A 6410-nucleotide genomic window follows, 5' to 3' on the forward strand; every position below is an offset into this window, starting at 1 on the left:
GCGGTATATTCTCGTGCCTCAAACATGTTTGTAATGTGTGGAGAATATATGTGTGTGGCAGTGGGCGTGGTCTGCGCTCAGCTGCAGGGGAGAGAGGTGTGGGAGTGGTTCATGGGAACAGTGCCGTGGTGAGTTCAATCAACACAGCTGTAATGTGGTGATAATTATGCCAAATCTACTTAAGCAGGAGCAGACTGGAGTTCTGGGAAAGAACAGTTACACACGCGGAACAAGGACTGAGACGAGAGCGTAAAGCCATCAGAGTGGTGGCGTTCCGGGAACGTTGGACCGAGTGCGCCCGAGAAGCCGGGCAGCGAAGCGGAGCGCACGACGGTCCGCATTTTGTGTTGTATTTTGAAAGAAATAAATATACCCTTGTGGAACTTACCTGCTGAAGCCGTATATGTGTTGGGGAGAACCTACGGTAGTCGAGAGTCGGCTACAATGTGTTTGCTAGCTCACCGGGAAAACCAAGAGCAGCACACATGCTACAAACGATCCCCGCAGCGTTTAGGGAGCTTTTCCATACTGATTCAGATTGGGCGGAGATTGTTATATTTATAGCCGCGGATATGAGACCCTACTCTGAAATGGAAAACGCAGGCTTTACGAACATGCTTAATGTGATTGAGCCCCGTTACACTACTTCTTCAGGAGTCCATTTCAGCCAGAACGTAATTCCTGCTATGCACAAGAAAACAAAAGCCCAAATAGAGAATCAAATGATCGGATCACCCGCTGTTGCTCTGACAACAGACGTAAAGGGGAACATAAAGTTACCTGATTCTAACGGCACATTACCTCACTGCTGAATGGGAGATGAAAAGCCGTGTTGCTGCAGCTTCCTGTACACAAATGAATCATTTTTCAAAGTAGAAAAGAACATACTTCATGATGTTAGTTTTAATAAATACAAATATTTTAAAATCAAGTACAAAGTCTCTGGCATTTCTACTTCTGTAGTTAAAATGTATCGAACCGTGCCACAACTGAAACTTTAGGAACAACACTTATTTTAAGTAAAACACAAAGGTGTCAACAAAATACATAAATCAATAAAAAAAATAAGAAGTACTCACCATGCTTAAGAACCATTGCTACACCGACTCAAAATAAAAAGTTCCAAGAATTGTCTTAAATATCTTAAATGTGCTGTAGGTGAGAGTTGAAATGGTAAAAGCCACAACAACTTATGACATATACATATATACTATAAAAACCAACAAGTACACCCATAAGTAGGGATTTAACTAAATGTGGCACACATCCTTGCGCACGCACATGCACACTCATGCACGTGCAGACCCACCCCCTTAATACTACTCATGGTAACATGGGGACAGCTCCTACACGAATCAATATACCATTAATATGATCACTTTCGTAAGTATATCACATGGATATATAAAGATTACTTATTTCCTCACAATTAATCCTTTTTTCTTCATTTCCTGACAATCATTTCTCACAAAGGTACCTAACGAGAAAAACATAAAACAGAGAGTATGTTAACGATTCACTGAGTTTTTGCATAACATAAATGTGGTGGGAGTTTGACCGAATAAGGGAGACCAACAAAGAGAAATTTATCTTATATATATCTTATATATCTTATATCATATATTTTATAAAGCTTTTGCGCAAAAGGACCGAAACCAACAAAGTGACAGTCAGCTACTGACTGCCGAGGAATCGGTACTGAGTACATCTTCAGCAGGGTTTTATATGCATAAGAACAAAGAGTCAATAGTTACATTCAATGAAGGGATAGACATACTTAATATAGAACAAAGAGACATCGCTTAATAAAGAACAGGAAATTTCCCAAATGAAGGCACACTCTTGTCTCAGATACACATGAAACGGTTAATGTGCAGGCTAGGCTATATTTCAACCTTCCATCATTTGACACTCAATGAGTGTGGTATACAGATCAGGCATTGTATTAACAAGGACAGTTCATTAAAAGCAAGTACAGTTCAAAAAGGAAAGAAAGCCAGACATCAGGGGTTCAAATATAGTTCAAGCGGATAAGGGAGCCGGTCATGCCAGGCCATAAAAACAGTATAACACAGAGAGTCATTCTTAATACAAAGGTACAAAGGGCACTCCTCTGGTTGCAAAAGAAGTCAGATTGTATTGAAGTATATCGGAAAGCTTTTATTATTGGTAGTCTTAATTATTTTTTCATCCTAATTAGGGCCCAAGCACCAACATTGACCTATTGTTATTCTAATGTTTATTATTAGGGCCCTAGCCGGCGGTGTTGGGCCTTATTGTAATCCAGGGAATTATTATTTTTATTTCTCCCATGGAATCTCATTTTTGAGGGCCTTATCATACTGGAAAATTTACCAAATTTGGTACGCTTTTTAGGATCATTGAAAAATTGGATATTTTATGGGTCCCATGCTCAGCAATGCTCTATAGCGCCCCGTAAAGTTACACAGGCCACACCCCTCACCCCACATGTCCGATTTACTTTAAATTTGACACACAAATCCGGTTTGATCAGCTCTATAAACAACCATATCCACACATTTTTGCAAACTCTCCTAAACGCTGCGTCAGATTGCTTCCAAATTAGCTGTGGATCATTATTCAATAAATCCTATTAAAAGTTATAATAAAACTTGTTGGTAGCTTATTGCATTTAGAAGAAATGGACCAATCAACTTATAAGGGCCGTGGCCTTGTACAATTATCCCCATACCTTTCAAACTATTGGGCCTATCATCGCGCACCAAAATAATCCGTTTCATGGAACGACCTTGCTGTGGCGTGGCGCCCATTTCCTGCCATTCTCCATGATCTCCATGAAACAACCAGTTGTTGTAACTCCAAGGTACATTGTCCAAAAATGTTTTAGGCATGATGCTGGTCCAGGCCTGAACACAATTCCATGACTACATTTTCACGAAGTCATATCGCCACTTACTTGCAAAAGGTTTTTTTTTCACTTTTATGTACTCCTCCTAGCTAGTTGACGAGATCGACCTCTAATTTTGCAAGCCTTAAGATATTGATGATGCTTCATCCTGAATATTGTGAGTTTTCGTAGAACCCTTTTGCTGTGGCAATGTATTGTTTGCCATGAAAAAGAAAAGCAGATTTTTCTGTGGCTTGGCATGCTCAAAAACTCAAGGAACTTCCCAAATATGTTTAAGGGGATAAAAATAAATATTTGCCTCAATAGCGCCACCTTTAAACTTTAAAAAAGCAGCCCCGGTGCTATGTTCACCTACATGTTGGAAATTTTGGTAGGCACATGTATCACATGGAGACTTGAACAAGGTATATTGGGACCATGCTCTAAAATCAACCGGAAGACGACCATTTTTAAATTTCTGTAAATTTCTTTCTTCTTTTTTAGCCATTTCTAAGCAATATACTTTAATGAACTCCTCCTAGAGAAATCATCCGATCCACTTTAAATTTGGTCAGTCCAATCTAAAGACCTTTGTGATTAAAAGTTATCAAAAGCTTTACATTTGGTGGAATGGCGTAGCAGTGGCGTGGCTGCCATTTTACGTGACCCCTCACCGTCCATATGACTGCACCATCGACCTTCATCCAGGCACTTTTCCTCCCAAAGGTCGTCTATTCTCCCTGTACACACCTGAAAGGGAGGCGATGGATAAATATATAAACGACTCTCTTGCAGCTGGACTTATCCGTCCCTCATCATCTCCTGCAGGGGCAGGGTTCTTCTTCGTGGGGAAGAAGGACAAGACCCTCAGACCATGCATAGACTACCGTGGCCTGAATGAAATCACCATTAAGAACCGCTACCCTTTACCTCTCAATACTGCATTCAAGCTCCTCCAAGGCGCCACCATATTCTCTAAGCTTGACCTCCGCAACGCCTATCACCTGGTTCGGATCCGAGAAGGAGATGAATGGAAGACAACCTTCAACACACCGAATACCTAGCGATGCCCTTCGGTTTGACTAATGCCCCCACCGTCTTCCAGCCCTTGGTCAATGACATTCTCCGGGACATGTTGGACCGACATGTCTTTGTGTACCTGGACGACATCCTTATCTTCTCCAAAACCAAGGAGGAACATATTCACCACGTCCAGTCTGTCCTGCAATGTCTCCTGGAGAACTCTCTATTTGTTAAGGCTGAGAAATGCGAGTTCCACGTGTCCACCGTTTCTTTCCTGGGTTACATTGTGTCCGGTGGTAACATCAAGATGGACCCCACCAAGGTTGCCGCTGTCACGTCCTGGTCTTCTCCTGATTCCCGCAAACAGCTACAACGCTTCCTCGGGTTTGCCAACTTCTACCGGAGGTTCATCCGGAATTACAGCTCGGTCGCCTCCTCTGTCATCGCCCTCACATCCCAGATCCCTTTTCACTGGAATCCTGCAGCCAAAGAAGCTTTCCAAACACTCAAGACCAGGTTCACCTCGGCACCCATCCTCCAAGTTCCTGACCCAGACCGACAGTTCGTGGTGGAGGTAGATGCCGCCGACGTAGGAGTTGGGGGCGTCCTGTCTCAGCGCTCGGCTACCAACCAGAAGCTCCATCCCTGCGCTTTTTTCTCCCGTCGGCTTTCCCCCGCCGAGAGAAACTACCACATTGGGAACCGAGAGTTACTAGCGGTGAAGCTCGCCCTAGGGGAGTGGCGCCACTGGCTGGAGGGAACCAAACTTCCATTCTTGGTGTGGACCGATCATAAAAACCTAGAATATATCCGCACCGCCAAGAGACTGAACTCCCGACAGGCCAGGTTGTGTCTCTTTTTCACGAGGTTCCACTTCACTCTATCCTATCGCCCCGGTTCTCGCAACATCAAGCCCGATGCCCAGTTCCAGGAGGTGGAGGAGCCATTCCCGGGTCCTCTCCCCATCCTTCCGGACTCCTATCAAGTCGCGGTCCTCACCTGGGAGATCGAGGAATCAGTGAGGGCCGCGACTGAGGGTCAACCCGGTCCCAGCGCCTGTCCCCCGAACCGCCTGTTCGTCCCTCAAACTCTTAGGTCCAACGTTCTCCATTGGGCTCACTCCAGGGAGTTTGTCAACGCCTGCCCGACCTGCAACCAACACAAGCCCTCTCATCAGGCTCCGGCGGGCCTCCTGCATCCTCTTCCGGTACCCCATCGTCCATGGTCACACATATCCCTGGGATACATGGGATTCCGGTCGACATCGTCTCTGACCGGGGTCCCCAGTTCACCTCCATCTTCTGGAGGGAGTTCTGCACACTGTTGGGGGCCACCGTAAGCCTGTCCTCTGGGTTCCATCCGCAGTCCAATGGCCAAACAGAGAGGAAGAACCAGGAGATGGAGACCGCCCTCCGATGTCTGGTCTCCCGGAATCCTGCCTCCTGGTCCCGCCAGCTGATGTGGGTGGAGTACGCGCACAACACCCTGACCAGCTCCGCCACCGGCCTGTCTCCTTTTCAGTGCGCCTATGGCTTCCAACCTCCTCTGTTCCCCGCACTGGAGAAGGAGGTTTCCTGCCCCTCAGTCCAGACCTTCATCCGCTGCTGCCGTCAGACCTGGACGAAAGCCCGAACAGCCCTGCTTCGGTCCGCCGACCGCTACTCGAATGCTGCCAACCGACACCGCACTCCAGCCCCCGTCTACCAAGTGGGGGATAAGGTGTGGCTGTCGGCCTGGGACCTACCACTGCGGGTAGAATCCAAGAAGCTGGGGCCCAAGTTCATCGGTCCCTTCGAGGTCGAGAAGGTCATCAACCCAGCGGCAGTGAGGCTCAAGCTCCCCAGGTCCATGCGCATCCATCCCACGTTCCATGTCTCCAGGGTGAAACCAGTCCGGGTGAGCCCCTTGATGCTGGCGGCTCCTCCTCCACCGCCTCCTCGCCTCATCGAAGGAGGACCTGTCTACACCATCCATCGCCTGCTTCGCTCTCGCCGCTGGGGTCAGGGTATCCAATACCTGGTGGACTGGGAGGGATACGGTCCTGAGGAGAGGTCGTGGGTTCCAGCTCGTCACATCTGTGATCCTCGACTCATTGTTTCTTTTCATCGACAGCACCCGGACCAGCCCTCCAGGAGAAAGACCCCTGCCAGAGACACTCAAGAGGCTCCCGAGTGATGCCTCGTCGTCCGGGCCCGAGGAACTCTTCCTCCAGACCCCCTCCACCCACCCGACTGAAGATCCAGACTCTGTGGCCTCGGAGGAGTACTTTGTCAAATGAGGAGCAGGAATGTTCTACTACTTGCGTTTTACAGTGCAGAGAGTTTAAGTGTCGTTTTGACATGGTTCACCCAGTTCATCTATCCTTATCCAGTCAAGTTGAGATTTTAGAGCGTTGTATCCAGTTTTAAGGCATGTTTGTATGTGATCAGTCGAACTTGTCTAGAGAAGGAATATGAACATACAGCATATCACAGTAGCTGCACCTTGTGATATGCTGTATGTTCATATTCCTTCTCTA

Source organism: Anoplopoma fimbria, chromosome 16 (assembly GCF_027596085.1).
Source record: "Anoplopoma fimbria isolate UVic2021 breed Golden Eagle Sablefish chromosome 16, Afim_UVic_2022, whole genome shotgun sequence".
NCBI classification, from domain to species: domain Eukaryota; kingdom Metazoa; phylum Chordata; class Actinopteri; order Perciformes; family Anoplopomatidae; genus Anoplopoma; species Anoplopoma fimbria.